At 57.0% G+C, this 15,432-nt stretch overlaps 2 long non-coding RNA genes across 2 annotated transcripts; both read left to right on the plus strand.

Annotated features, from left to right (window-relative positions):
* The first annotated feature begins 1,874 nt into the window (after positions 1 to 1,874).
* On the plus strand, positions 1,875 to 12,870 carry LOC125752790 (uncharacterized). The gene is made up of 2 exons (XR_007403107.1): positions 1,875 to 2,656; positions 7,903 to 12,870. It is a non-coding gene; the product is annotated as an uncharacterized LOC125752790 (long non-coding RNA).
* LOC125752791 (uncharacterized) lies at positions 2,668 to 7,797 on the plus strand. The gene is made up of 2 exons (XR_007403108.1): positions 2,668 to 4,282; positions 6,690 to 7,797. It is a non-coding gene; the product is annotated as an uncharacterized LOC125752791 (long non-coding RNA).
* Positions 12,871 to 15,432: the final 2,562 nt, after the last annotated feature.

A 15,432-nucleotide genomic window follows, 5' to 3' on the forward strand; every position in this document is an offset into this window, starting at 1 on the left:
ATCATTCAGCCTTCAACAGTAATGCTACGACATGGACGAACCCTGGGGACACGATACTAAGTGAGATACGTCAGTCGCAAAAAGACAAACGCACACAATTCCACTCATATGAAGAGTCGTCAGACCCACAGGGACACAGATAGAGCAGAGGTTGCCAGGGCCCTGGGGAGAGGATGGGAAGCTACTGTTCACGGGGACAGAGTCTCAGTTCTGCAGGATGAAAAAGTCCGGGAGGTGGTTGCACAACAATGTGAATACACTCAATACTACTGAACCGTACACTCGGAAAGTGGCTCAAATGGTGACTTCACATTGTATTTATTTTACCACAGTTGAGAATAAAATGAGAAGCAGGGTTGGAAGTGATGTCATGGGAATGGAAAGCTGTTTTCGTCTTCCCTTTCCTATCCCCGGGCATTCAGCAGGATTTCCAGTGGCCACTCTCTCTCCACTCTGTCCATAAAACTGCCACTACCCCCCACTGCTCAGGATACTTTGCTCTTTCCTATAAAGCTTTGAGAAGAAATACCAATGATATACAATATTTAGGGAACCAGGAATCTTCAAAACACAATGGTTGATTCATCGGGTATTTTGTAAATCTTGAGCATCAACAGTCAGGAAGCCTCTGGACAAGAAAATTTTAAAACAAAACAAAGAAAAGTGAAAACCTCTTCCCCTGAACCCTTGGCCCCTGAGTTCTGAAGATGATAGAAAGAAGCAGAAACAGCAGAAGAACCAATAAGATTTTTTAACATTTGTGTTTGTAGTATCTTTCTGAAATTTTCTTTGAGTTACATTTGGCCCAGAACGCCAGCTGATACCCATGGAACGATCGTGCTGGTGTTTCTGAAAGTGTGCTCCAGAACTCCACACTCCACACGTGTTTCTGAAAGTGTGCTCCAGTGGCCAGCCCACCAGCATCACCTGGGAACTTGTTAGAGATGCAAATTCTCAAGCATGAGCCTTGACCTACTGAATCCTAACTCTAGGTGTAGGACCCAGAGTCCCTATTTCAATAAGGCCTCAAGGTGATCCTAAATTTTGAGAACCATTAAAACTGCCAACTATAAAATCTCCTGAGATTCCAACCAAATAGTTTCTTACGGTGCTCTAGGTGGGTACAAAGGGCCACAAAAGCTGAAAAAAAAAAAAAAAAAAAGAGGCAACATCAAACACTAGGCAATCATAATAAATACCATGGGTACTTGCTATTCCAGATGTTGACTCACACGCTTTAACACTCACCTGCAAAGGCAGGCTTCCTGGGTCCTCCTGCACTCTAGGAAAACTGTGTTTTTCCTTATTCCTCCTCTAAATATTCAGACAGCTGTGACCAGACCTGCTTTACGTTAACTAAGGTTTATTTCATTTCCAAGGCTATTTGGAAGAAGGCTCTTGCTTCCAGCCAATGTGCAGGTGTGGAACACCTAGAACAGGTGTCTGACCAGCAGGAACCACAGCATCCCCCCAGGAAGCTTTGAGGAACGTACGGTCCCTGGGTCCGCGTTACTCCTGCCTGTACCTATCTCTTCCGGTGATCTCTACTTGCCTCCACCAATTTTGGTGCAACCATGCACTGGAAATAAAATGCAGAGGGTAAGTCTGAAAGTATGGATTCCCACGAGCGCTCCACTATGGCAATGGGGTGTGGGAAAGGGAGCGTCGCCAGCTTTCTCAAGCTGCAGTAAGCTCCATTCAGTAAATGTCTCGGTTTGTGCAGTGGATATTTTAGTTGCCTGTTCAGAAGCTTCCCCCACTTTCTAACCAGACTTGTGTTCCGTCCAGATCCTCAAACCTCCCCCCCCCCGCCCCGCCACCGTGCAGCCACGGGCTCAGGAACACCGACCCCTCCTAGCACTGGGTAGTCAAAGCCAGGTGGGGGGACGGGGGATCATCAGATGGTGATTATCCAGGATCGGGCCAGAGAACACGTGGGGCAAACCAGGCCGGCGTGAGACAACGGCCCCTTACCTGCAGAGAGAGAGAGAAGCCTGAGTCCTCTCCTGTGAAATTAGGGGCTGCTTTCAAATGTTCGGGAGCTGGCCCTCGAGCTGGCGCACAGCGATTTTCTGGGGGAGGGTGGGAGTAATTACTCAGCATCTCTTTACTTCAGTTCCTCTCCCCTAAAAGTGGGTATACTCTTGACATCATCCTTAAAATTAGTGAGGATTACATAGAGTCGTGTGTACAAAGCCACGGCATTGGGCCGGGCGCAGCGTTCAGTGACAGCCAGTGACTGCAGACGTCATAGCGCGTGATGACCCAGCCAGAGCCGCTGTCCTGTGCGTGAGCGGGAAGGAGTGACTCAGGAAGGGGGGTGTGTGTGCAAGGATGGAAAGAAGGAGCCAGAGGAAGGAAGGAAAGTGGCGGAGGAGAGGGAAGCCCTGGGCCAGATGTGCTGGTGTTGGGGCGGGTGACTCTGGAGCCGAGGGGCAGCAGGGGGGGGCGCCCGGGCAGGAGGACCCCCGGGTTCCCCGCAAGCCCAGCCCGAGATAGGCCCCGCTGCTCTGTCTTGCCCTCTGTGTCGGCTCCCTCGCCAGGTCCTGCCGCCCCCACCACGACGGGAAACCTCGGTCTCTTCAATTAGCCTGTGTCCCCACGTGCAAGGAGACGCCCTCCCGGGAACCCCTGCCTAAAGCAGCGCATCCTCCAGGTGAGCGCACCCGGGCAGCAGGCCAGGGCTGGCACTCCAGCCTCTCGCCCTCCTTCTCTGTCTCTCCCCCCACCTCCTCCCTCCCTCTCTGTCTCTCCCTCCCTCTCTCTCTCCAAAGCCATTTGTCCCCATTTCTCGCTCATCCAGCCTCCCACTTTCCATCCCTCTCATCTGCCTGCTGGAAAGTCGAGAGCAATATTTATCATTCCATTTTAGCATCTAACTCTCCAGTCCTGGAAGGTATTTTTATTCCTCCTGTTGGTGATTATCAGTTTATCCCTTAGGTACTTCTTACTATGATCGCTTCTTCATCCGTGACTTGATCTTCCCGGCTAACCTGAATCCTCTGGGAGTTTGGGAAATATAAAGAAATGGGAGCTTAGTACTGAATGCAAGGCACCCCCCGCCCCTGAACCTATCTAGACACAGAGAGGGGGAGGGAGGGAGGGAGGCAGGGAGGCAGGATATGGACGCCTCAGGATTTTTTCTTTCCCTAAAACTTAACAGCTTTTAAAATATTGCTGGTAAACTAAGGATTCCACTTACAAATGTCCTCAGGTCTTTCTCAATCAAGAAATCCTATGACCTTCTTGAAACTGAAGGTTTTGAAACCCAGAAGCACAACAGCTGGGGGAAAGCGCGCTGTCTGAGGGGGAGGCAGCGGCGCGGGGGGGCGGGGAGGCCGTGACTCCTGCCCACGCGGCTGCCAGCCCCACCAGCGCCGCCCCGCACGCACGGGCGCCCGGCTCGAGCACTGCACCACGGGGCACGGGGCGAGCCGGAGGGTATCGACCGAAGACCTTTCCCGAACTCCAGTCTGCCATCCGCAGCAGGGCAAGGCCGCTGAAAATCGATGGCAAATCCTGGGGGCCGAGAAACTCCGCCGAAGGCAGCGGCTCTCTTTTGTGTTTTCAATTATTGTTTCACTCGGGAGGGGAACCAGGTTACCACGCACATTTGCTCAAAGCAAAGGAAAATCTAATCAATGCGACCAGCGGATCCGGACTGGAGCGGCCTCGAGGGCCGCCTCGCTCTCGGCACCCGGTCGCAGGGAGGGGCCCCGGCGTCAGGCCCAGCACCCGGCGAAGCCCCTCCGGCGTGGACTGCTGTCCCCCCACGACAGAACTGATGTCCTCCCGGACCACGCAGGCCAGAAACCAACGGTCAGCAAAGCCCAGGACGCTGTGGCTGTAACTTCTCCTCAAGCACGTGGATTTTGCCAACGTGCACACAAGACACGCGAGGGCCGTCTTCCCTACGAGTGTGCGGGGAGGCCAGCCCAGTGGGGACGCCAGGCTCACGGGGCGACACCTGCCGCCTTCCAGGAAACGGGGGCCTGGGGCAGGGGTTTCCGTCCACCCGTGGCCTGCATGCACACACCCTGGGGCCGGCCCAGCCGTGCACCGCGGCCCACCCCCAGCCGTGGCACCCCACGGACCCCGGCTCATCAGGCCTCTTGTTTGACATCACAAGACCCTGCCAGGGCTCAAGGACAACAAATAATGCCCCCCAGGGGGGGCGGTTACGGGCGCAGACGCAGAGCGAGAGGGCGCCTACGGTACCCATGTCCCCAGTGAGACAGGAAGGAACCCCGGGGGGGCCTGAACAGGACAAGGACGGGAGCAAGTGAGTTGTGGGGACCCCCGGCAGGCAGCACAGCTCCCCGCACCGGGGTCCGGTAGGGGGCCTCACCCAGGACAGAGCGACGTCTGTGAGACAAGAAGGAGCCGCGTAGGGCTCAGCAGGTGCCTGAGAGGAGGGCCTCGCGGTCTCCGTGCGCCCCGAAATGCTAGAGCAAGGCCGACTGCCATCTGCACTGTGGCCACCTCTGCCTGGTGACCCCAGGCTCTCTCCTTGGAGGCGGTGGCGTTTGCGTTGCGCCTCGAAGGCCCAGCAGGCCTAGCACGTCAGCCAGCAGAAGGGGCGCCTTGGGGTGCGGGGGCCGCGGGGGTCGGGGCTTGAGGGCACGTGACCGCGGGAAGTCAGGTTACAGAGGGGAGGTGGGGAGGCGGCCCAGCTAGGTGAGGCCTCTCTGAACCCCATCCTTTCAGTAGCTGGGGGGCACTGAAGCCTCCTGGGGAGGCCTCCCCGGGAGGAGTTAGCACGTGCTTTGTGCAGATGTCCCTCACGGACCCGGAGCAAGGGGGCAGGGATGTTCGGGGGCCCCCACAGGACCCTCAGGTCACCTGGAGACACCCGCCTGCAGGGGCTCCGGCTGGGACCAGGGAGGGGCAACTGCACGCGTCCATAGGGCTGAGCACACGGCCCAGAACCACCGGAACCACCACACTGGCCGTCGGTGTCAGGGGGTTCCCGGCTCTGGAAAGACACCGGCCGAGTGCTCAGGAGGCCCCCCTCACCTGGCGAACGGCCCCACCCAACAACCTCCCCCCACCCCGGCAAATGACAAGGAAGGTCATGCGGGGGCACAGGTGCAGAGCCCAGGCCGGGAGGGGCAGGGCTGGACTGTGGGGGTGCAGGAGGGGGCTGAGGCGCAGACAGTGTGGTTCTCTGAACCCTGGAAATGCAGGAGGGGCTGGGGAGGGCAGAGGCCAGGGCAGTGGGGTCAGAGGCCAGGGGCTCAGGGGAGGCCAGAGGCGAAGGGAGGCTACCATGTCAGGGAGTCCCCGGCAGGTGGCAGGCAGGCTCACAGAGGCTCTGAAGGCACACGTGGACGTGGTGGGGAGAAGAGCCTGCAGGGGTGCAGCCGACGTAGGGCTGGACGGGTGGCCCTGAAGGACGCAGCCCTCCCTGCACCAGGCCCAAAAGTGAGGTGCCCACGGGGTGGGGGGCCCCCGCACAGGTGGGAGCCTGCAGCGTCGGCCCCTCCGGCCCGGGGCTGGGCCTCGGGAGGCAGGGACGGGGTATCTCAGGGCAGGAGGGCGCCGGGCCCACAACCCAGAGTCAGGAGTTCTGTGCCGGGACCCAAGCGGCCAGACAAGGGCAGGAGCTCTTCAGTGCCAGGTGAACCTTGACCCTGAGCTGCCCCGGGGCAGATTCTGGAGGATGCAGATGCAGGTGTCCAGGCTCACACGGCCCCTCGCGCAGGGTGCGCCTCCACGACACGGGGACAAGGCCAGGTGACACTGTGCCTGCCGCGGCAGCCGATACGCGTCCCGCACAACTGAACCTTTGTTCTCCGTTCAAGCCATCATCCTTGGGTCGACCTGTGCCCTTGTCTGGACCGAAGATGTTTCTGACGTGCTGCCTGCTGGGGCTGAAAGCCCCCACATGGGAACTTCCACTGGGGCTGGAGGCTGGAGGCCGGAGGCTGGGGCTGGAGGCTGGGGCTGGGGCTGGAGGCTGGGGCTGGGGCTGGGGCTGGGGCTGGGGCTGGAGCTGGAGGCCAGAGGCTGGAGGCTGGGGCTGGGGCTGGGGCTGGAGCTGGAGGCTGGGGCTGGGGCTGGGGCTGGAGGCTGGGGCTGGGGCTGGGGCTGGAGGCTGGGGCTGGGGCTGGGGCCAGGGCTGGAGGCTGGAGGCTGGAGGCTGGGGCTGGGGTTGGAGGCTAGCTGGAGGCGGGAGGTTGGCAGTGCCACCATGGTGACACTGTCACTGTCCCCTGGGGGCCACAGGCACTCCCGATTCCCCCTTGGCTCTGACTGACTGGCTGCTCAGTGGTGGCAGGGGGGGGATCTGTTGTTCCCGTTGTGGTGTAAGGAGCCCCCTCGCTCAGAGCTCCTACCACAGGCTCTGACCGGGTGTGATCTGAGTCCGCACATCCAACCTGCAAACCGAGGCCCCCTTTGGCGGGGCGACCTTGGGGAGGGACCTCGGGGGAGGGCTGCCCCGCGCTGTGGTCCGTAGGGCTGTGCTGCTCAGGAGGAGGCTTCTGGACCTGGCTCCGTGGGGACGCATCTACACCGAGGGCCGAGCCCGCAACCCTGACGCAGGGCAGGCATGTGCGAGCCCGGGAGGCAGCAGAGCCACGGGAGACCCCGGACCTGCTGAGGGTCCTGCTGCCTCTTAAGGACCAGTTGTTCACACCTTTCTCTTCTTTCTTTCCTTTTCTTTCCTTTTTTTGTATCTTACGAAGGCGATGTCAGGGGCCACACCCAAACCCCCCGCCAGCCGCCTCTGCACTTGAGGAGATGCCAGGGGCTTTGTAGGCCCTAAGGGTCACCTATTCGAGGCCCAGGGCCCCCACGGATCATTGACAAAGGCCAAAGGACGTGCCGATGTCACGCTGCCTAGGGACAGTCGCAGGCTGCCAGGGCGCCCGCTGCTGGTGTCGGAGCCGACGTCCGCCCGGGTCTGCGGCCCACCTCGCGATGCTGCCCCAGTGCCGGGCGCCCAGGACCCGGCGCTTGCCCGCGTTTCCCGCCTTGTCCTTGCCTCGTCCTCGAGGGCGTCCGGGCCGTCCCTGTACCTAGCGTGGTCTCTGCTCAAATCCCTGACAAAGTCAATTAAGGCAGGAAAACATACAAATATCCAAACCTTAGACCATTTTTTTCTTTGCTTCCTTCCCTTTGCTTAGCTCAGAAAGCTGATCTTTCTCAGTTTTATTTATTTTATTGACTAGAGTTTTTTCTTTTTCCCCTTTGAGCCCTCACCCATGTGGTACTTTCTCATTCATTTACGTGCCCAAGTGTCCCTTGTTGGCTCCCCCGCAGGCCTAGGACCCAATCTCACGGGCGCCGTGGCCCCGCGACGGAAAGCATCCGGCCTGTGATGGATGCCCAGGGAAGACTGGGGGCGTGAGGTGGATCGCCAGTGGTGATTTCCAGAAGCTTCTGCTCCTCAGAGCACTCCACTTTGCTCCTCTGTCACCGATCTCGGGCTGCGGGGGAACAGGGTGGCCGGGACGGGGTCTCGGGTGGGAAAGGGGCAGCCAGGCAACCCCCGCTCCGTGTCCCCGCAGCAAGCTTCCGTAACGCCACTCCCTTGCGGGGCGCGGACTTCGGGAACCAGCAGCTTGCTCCCACGTGGGCGGAGGGACAGAGCACACGGCAAAGCTGAGTCACGGCGTCGGGGGGGCTCTCCACGGTGGGATCCTTCGTGATCCTGCTCCGTTCTGTCCTGAACGCAATCAGGGCTTGTCCCTCAGCTGAGCAGATTACCCCAAAGTCACAGATAATTAGCAAATCAACTACTATGCAAATCAAGTGCTAATTCCAAGCAATTAAAAGCTGAGTCACAACTAAGCTGCAGTTAATTTGAAATTTTATTTTTTTATATAGTGCAAAATAGCAGAGGCCTCATGTCACACAGAGACACAAAGCCCAAAGATGTTCTCTTTGTCACTCCAGATCGGCCGGGCGTACGTGTGACTGCGCGCGCCCTCCCGCCCATGCCTCATGTCAGGGAGATGGCGTCACTTCATCCCCTGTGTCCTGCCTGAAATGACCCCCCAGAGCGGAAAACCGGAGGCACAACCGGGAAGACAGGAGGGAGGCCGCGCGGCCAACACTCTGGATGGAGAAGCAAGACTTAAAGCACCGCAGACGGGGTCCACGTGGGCAGAGAGGACACCAGGAGGACAGAGGGACGTCCCCAAATCCTGAACACCTGGCCAGGAAGGGGGCTGTCGGGCGAGGCGGGGAGTCTCCCCCGTGCGACCTCAGTGGTCCTCTCGGGTGGTTTGTGAGCCCGTTGAGGAAGCCAGGGGCCTCCAGGAGCAGAGCAAATAGGGGGCCGGCTGCTCACGCCCCCGTCCAGGCAGGATGCAGGATGCAGGCGCGCCCCGGGGTGACCCAGCGCAATGGGGGGCCCCGGTGGCCGGCAGAGAAGGGAGACGCAGGGAGCCTGCGAGCCCTGGCTGGGAGAGCTGTTTCCTTCTGTCCGGGCCACTTGTTAAAGTCCCAGTGCTTTTTATGGTTCCTCTTAACTGCGGTGGAAATGAGGCACAGAGGTCAATGTCACGCGCGCGCACACAAGCTTCAGAGGACAGGGAGACCTCAATGTCATTCCCGGCGCGGGAATGGAAAGACAGATGGCCCTTCTGTGACAGGCCGCGGGTAATTTGAGCCCGAGATTCAGGCCGCGAGGAGAGGCTATCACCAAAGAATAAATCTGAGTCAGCGGCAAAGCAATCACTTTGGATTAAGGGCACTTTCCGGGGCCAGAAGGAACAAAGGCTATTCCCCGAAGCCCGCGGAATAAATACTAGTTGTTTCTCACGATGAGAGAGGCTGGCAGAGGGACCGTGCACACTGACCGGGGCGGCCGGGCCGCCCTCACCCGCCATCCCCGTGACCTTCGTGCCGCACACTTCGCACGCGCCGCCCCCACCCCGCCCCTGCACGCGGGTCCTGCCCGGAGGGGGCAGGAAAGCTTTCCCAGGTTGGAACCTCCAGGGAGACCCACGTCACCTGGGCCCAGGGCCGTCAGACCAGTGCTGGAGGAGGAAAAACGGCGCTGCCCGCCCCCAGCCTGGCGCCCTGGCGCCCTGCGGCCAGCACCGCCCACCCTGAGCTCCGTGTCTGTTGGTTTTCCCCGACATGCCACGCACTTCTTCCAAACCGAAGTGGAGCTCAGCACACGGCTGCCGGTCACCGCTCACCTGCGGGCAGGAGTGAGCCCGCCTACCCTGGGATCCCCTCGTCCCGGGATGGCACGTCCTGCGGCCGCCTGCCCACCCCAGGCCTCCCTCGGCGCACCCCCAGCCCAGAAGAAGTCCTTCTCCAAAGCCATTATGATGGAGCCCGGGCTTACCCTCGGCGGGAGGGGTGGCTCCTGGCACTCAGCACCCGGGAAGAGTGCCCGCACTGCGGACGGTTTGGGGAACCGGTGATGTTCCCTGGCATGAACATAACCTCTTCATGGAGCCATTTTCTGGACATCTGTTTGCACCCAGGGCATGCCCCTGCCTTCTTACACAGCATCTGGAATGCCAGTTCGGCAGTCTTTGCAATGCGCTGCACCTGACCTGTGCCCACAGCTTTGCAACGCACTGCACCTACTGCGCCCACGGCTTTGCAACGCGCTGCACCTGACCTGCGCCCACGGCTTTGCAACGTGCTACACCTGACCTGTGCTCACATCTCTACACCCTGCTTCTCTCACTTGTAAATGCACGCAGTCATACCCACCCCACAGAGAGGTGCTTGCAATTAAAATCCAAATGCGATGCATGTGCCAAACAAATCCTGGGCCTTCTATCTCCTTTCCCTCGGCCTGCCCCCTCCCCCGCTCCCCACCACCTCCCACGCCCGGGGATGGAGGAGCTATAAATAAGGCAAGCCTTCTCTCCTAAAAGCTAAATGATTTCAAGTCGATATGCTTTTGATGGCTCTCCCAGCTCCCCCCTCTCTGTCAGGCTGTCAGAAATCCTTTCTTGCCACAGTAAACACCGCCTACGCTGAGCCTGGACCTCCCGCCCCCGCGCTAACAGGGCCTTAGCGCCCTCTCAGGCTCCTCCACAAGCCGCTGGAGGGGCAGGAGCCTCCACTGTCACGGCCTCCGACACTCTGGCCCGCGAGCGTTCGGAACAAGGCCTCGGTGTACAGCGCGTCGGGGCGGCAGGTGTCCCAGGGCCCCCAGGACAGTCCAGCGGCAACAAGCAGGTGATGACTTCCCATCACCTCCTCAGAAGCCCCTGACATTCCCCCAGGGCCCAGATTTGGGGGTGAAAACTCTCCCTGTGGGCCTTCTTCTTGCTCACTCCCTTTAGGTTTGTAACATCTTCTGAGCTAACCAACTGAGAATTATTTATCAAGCACCACGTATTAAGCACATGACCACATTTTGAGTAAATTATAGGTAAAGAAATTATAGGGTGAGTGTAGGAAGAGAAATAAAAACACTTTTTGCTCTTTGAATATCAAATTGATTTTTTTTTAATTTTGAGCATGATTTATTTTTTATTTAAAAAGAAATCTGCATGCCCTCTGATGCAACGGTCCACGGCTGCTGGCCATCCTACCTGCCCTGCCAAATGCTTGCACAGGACTCTACAGGCCACCAGGGCAGAGCGTGGTGGGAGAGGCCCCGGACCAGACCGGCTGAGTCCCTGCAGCGTGGGGACACATGCAAACAAAGACCAGCACCTGCCCCTCTCCTGCAGACCCCGGGGGTGCCAGTCTGGACGCAGCACCCCTGACGCCCTCCCTGACTGCAGCAGCGATCAGAGCTCTTGGTCCACAGGCCACACCTGCAGGATCGGCCACGTGAAAGAACTTCTCACTGTTTGCGTTCTGGCCCCCAGTGCCCAGAATGGCAAGAGGACAGGGAGCAGGTGTGCAGGAGGAGGACCCCTCCCCATAGCACAGCCACAAATTTGGCGTGAGGCTGAGGCCTTGCCCCGGACAACCCCTGACCTCTACGGGGTGATTGTTACCAGGACGGATCGTCTGTGGCGCTGCGAGGTCAGCCTGGGGACTCAGGTAGAAGGACAAGAACCGACCAGAGTGCCCTGGAAGACTCTATAGATGCCACCCGGGTGTCATTGACAGGTGGATGGGTAAAGAAGACGTGATGCATCTACACAATGGAACACTACTCGGCCGTCAGAAAGGACAAAATCTTGTCGTTCGCAAGAATATGGGTGGAACTGGAGGGTACGATGCTGAGTGAAATACATCAGTCAGGGAAAGGCAAATACCATATGATCTCACTCCTCAGTGGAATCTAAGAAACAAAACATGAACCTAGGAGAAGGGAAGGAAAAATAAAATAAGATAAAAACAGGGAGACAAGTCATAAGAGACTCTAAGCTCTAAGAAACAAATTGAGGGTCGCTGGAGGGGAGGGGGTGGGGGGGACGGGGTAACTGGGTGATGGGCTGAGGGAGGGCAGGTAATGGGATATGAGCACTGGGTGTTACCTAAGACCAGTGAATTACTTAATTCTAACAGTGAAACTAAAAAAGAAAATCTGGAATGGATAGAGAAGCTGTGGTCTATGTATACATGGAATATTCCTCAGCCATTAAAAACGACAAATACCTCCCATTTGCTTCGACATGGATGGACCTGGAGGGTATGATGCTGAGTGAAGTAAGTCAATCGGAGAAGGACAAACATTATATGGTCTCATTCATTTGGGGAATATAAGAAATAGTGAAAGGGAATAAAGGGGAAAGGAGAAAAAATGAGTGGGAAATATCAGAAAGGGAGACAGAACATGAGAGACTCCTAACTCTGGGAAACGAACTAGGGGTGGTGGAAGGGGAGGTGGGTGGGGAGTGGGGGTGACTGGGTGACAGGCACTGAGGGGGGCACTTGATGGGATGAGCACTGGGTGTTATGCTATATGTTGGCAAATTGAACACCAATAAAAAATAAATTTATTTAAAAAATTAAAAATAAATAAATAAATAAGAAAGTGACAGTGCTGAAATATAAATAAATAAATAAATAAATAAATAAATAAATAAATATCTGTAGAGAAAGTAATACTGTTTCCTGTTTGCCACATATTTGGCCCATTAAAAAAAACCAGTCACATACTTAGGAAGAACGACACACATGCATTAAAGTATAGAGAGTGAGATAAAAACACGCAAGTATCTGCCACGCGGCTCTGTCACGTGGTGACATGTCACCGTATTTGCTTCATATTTAAAATTGTAGGCATTTATTTCAATGTCAAAACGGAACGTCCACCCCCGCGTTGACCTCTGCGCATCCCGGCCCTCCCTTCCCCACTCCCAGCGAGGTCTGTGGCGCAGGGATTTGGCCACAACCAGCCATGTCTGGCTCCTCGTGAGATCGCTGAGATTTACAAACACCGATTCAGAGAGAGAGAGAGAGAGAGAATTTAGGCTTGTTCGTTGCAATTACTATAAAATTAACCTCTCAGGGCATCACGATGCTTCCATTTATGGGGATGGTCATTTAGATTACTTTGGTTTTCTGCCGCGATAAGCAAATTTGCAGACACAAGCTTATGCGTGTCCCCTTGTGCACACGTCCCCATGGGTACGAACCCAGGAGAGGAAACAGGGCTGCGTCCATCAGATACCGCCCAGCCCACCTCCAGCGCCTGTTCTCGTGTACCCCTCCATCAGGGACCGGAGCCTCCCGACCTGAATCCCCAGTGCTCTGGGAATCATCCCCTTAGTCTCTGAGGTCCAGGCCGTGTCCTTCTGGGCCTCCCAATCCTTGTCCTTCTGGTCGACCATTCTGGAATTGACTTCTTGTTAACCAAGTGTCTGCTCTAGACCCCTTCCTCACTAAGCATCTTGACAAAATTTGATTTATGCTGTTAAAATGACTGGTGAACTTTCATTATTTTGTTTTCTTAAATGTACTAATTAAATTTTATTCCTAAAGTTAGTTTATTTAAGTATCCCTTTGCCTTGTCCCTCTGCTGACGACTCGGACATTTATTTAACAAACGCTGGCTTGGTGTTACTGTGTCGCGGGCTCTGTCCTGGACTCCGCACACCACACATGCAAAAGGCAAAGTTCCTGCCGACCTGGGGCCTACGGTTTGGCAGGGAACCAGGTAAGCAAAAGCAAGCAAATAAATAAATGATGTAATCTCAAGCGGTGATAACATAAAATAATAGAGGGTGAGAGTTAAGAGAGTCACGGAGATTTTCAGATGGAGCACCTCCATCCGAGGGCACTGAGCCTTGGAGCACACTCCGAAGGTGGCTCGGACAGGACCGGTCAGTGATGCTGCTGGGTCTTTGCCTCCCTTCTGGAGTTCTCCATTTTCTAGAATCTCTGACTTGCAGAGAACAACGGCTCCTGAGACGCTTCGGGTCTGGACAGGAGCCGTGCGTGCTGCTCCTCTCAGCGTCGCCGGCAGCCTCCCGTGTGATGGGGAGCTCCCGCCTCACGGGCCCGGAGCGCTGGCAGCCGGCCACGGACGAGCTCCCGGGACGTCGCCTCCGCCTCCGGGAAGCTCACGCGGATCTCCTGGCGCCGCCAAGGCCCAGGACCAGCCCGAGCACGGGCGCCCTGCACAAGCACCGGCCCCGGGGGCTGCCCTCCACTCCGGCCGCCCGCCTCCCAGGCCTGCCGGCCTCCTCCGCCCTGGACAAGCCCGCCCCACACGCCGCTAGGGTTTTCTGTCCAACATTCAGAACCTCTCAGCCGATGATCAGTATAGATCTCTCTGGCTTCAGCCAGTGATCAATATGGCCTGGAATCGATAGCCTCATTCACAGGATAGCTTCCATCTGACCCTCTTCTGGGGTATTTTCATATTTACAGTCTTCGAAACAAGAAGGACAAGTGGATGGTTGGCAGGTACAGCAACCCCCCCCCCAACCCAATTCACATCCTATAAACCCCGAGTGGGAAATCCACATCTTCTTGTGCGACCTGTACTGGCTGCATGAGGTGATGCTCACAGGGCCTGGCAGCCCGAACCAGAGGGTGCCAGGGTCCCCGCGTGGCCTGCCCTGGGCCCGGGAGTGGCCCCGCAGCCCCCAGCCACACAGTGGAATCTGGATAAGGAGTCTGCTTGTGCACTGGACCAAAGGCCCAGAGTTCTGGGCTTCACACGGGAATTTCCTGACTGCGGTATTAGTGACAGATCGGGTGACTCTCGGTGGGGTCCTGCACACTGTACAATGTTTATTTAGCAGCGTCCGTGGCCTCTACTCATGAGTGCTGACCGCACCTCCCTGAAGCCATGATGGTCGCACATCACCAAGGGGCTACGTGGTCCAGTCGAGAGCCACTGATCGGGTGAATCACTGCAGCCTTGCTCTTCTTCTTATTGGGTCCAATGAGTCTAGAGCAGCTCCTCCCCGCCCCGTCCAGCCTGACTCCATCAGCCCAGGACCCCAACACCCCTTCACAGCCACTCTCTCCTGCAAGCCCCCAAGTCCCCTCTCATTGCTCCAGATGTCTGCTCCCTGAGTGTGGCCAGGGGGCCACGTGCACCAGCCCAGGGGGTCCCGACAGGCACACTGGGCCCCACGGGGGACGTGCTGTGCTCACACAGGCTGGGGCACACTGACATTTGGGTCTTTGTCCTTCCAAAACCTCACGGCCTCCAGCTCGGCACAGCAAGCTTGTTTTCAGCAGAAACGCGGCGATCTACACACATGTTATTAGGCCCTCCAAGGAGACACAGCCGAGCTGCAAGTGTGGGATTATTTCCTTTTCTGCTTTTCCAAATGCTTTCTAATTAAAGGATTTCATTTTACTCTGAAAAGTTCTCATTCCTTTTTGAAAAATGTGCACACAAAATGCACAATCGTATAAACATAATCCTGTTCATTAAAAAACTACCATCCTCTGACAAAAGCTCATTCCCTTTCAAGGGCTGTTTATCTTAACCTTCATGGTGAATAAACATCATTTTTCACCATATGGAATCTAGTTCCTGTGGCAAATTCTATAACAAATAGAGAAAGTTATCGGGATAATTTGGGTGGTCAACCAGGAGGCCACCATGCAGTGCTGGGCACCCCGGGATGGGGACACGGTCTGCTGCCCTTAGGAACAGCTTCTCAAGCCCTGTGTGGAGGGTTCTTCCTCTACCGCCCCTCCCCTCACCATGGGAACCCCCACTGCACCCCCTCTGTGAGCTGACCTCGTGGCCCAGGTAGAGGGCAAGACCCTACCTCACGGCTCAGCTCCACTCCAGACACGCGCACCAACCTCCTGGGATGAGGTGGGGCCGATGCACCACAGGAAACCACTCTTGGCTCCTGCTCCTAGGGGCTCGCAGTCTGGGAGGAATCCCTCGTGCACACGTGCACACGTGCATGAGCCCCAGCAGCACCCCAGGCTCCTTGTAACCATCTTCCTCCCCACTGCGTGCAGACGACTGCCTTCCTTGGGTCCACGGGGGACCAGCGGGAGCCAGAATTGGCCGAGGGTCACCTGTTGTTGGGCACCGTGCCAGCATTTTCCATATTCCTCCTCATGTGA

This window comes from Canis lupus, chromosome 17 (genome assembly GCF_003254725.2).
Source record: "Canis lupus dingo isolate Sandy chromosome 17, ASM325472v2, whole genome shotgun sequence".
Lineage (NCBI taxonomy): Eukaryota > Metazoa > Chordata > Mammalia > Carnivora > Canidae > Canis > Canis lupus.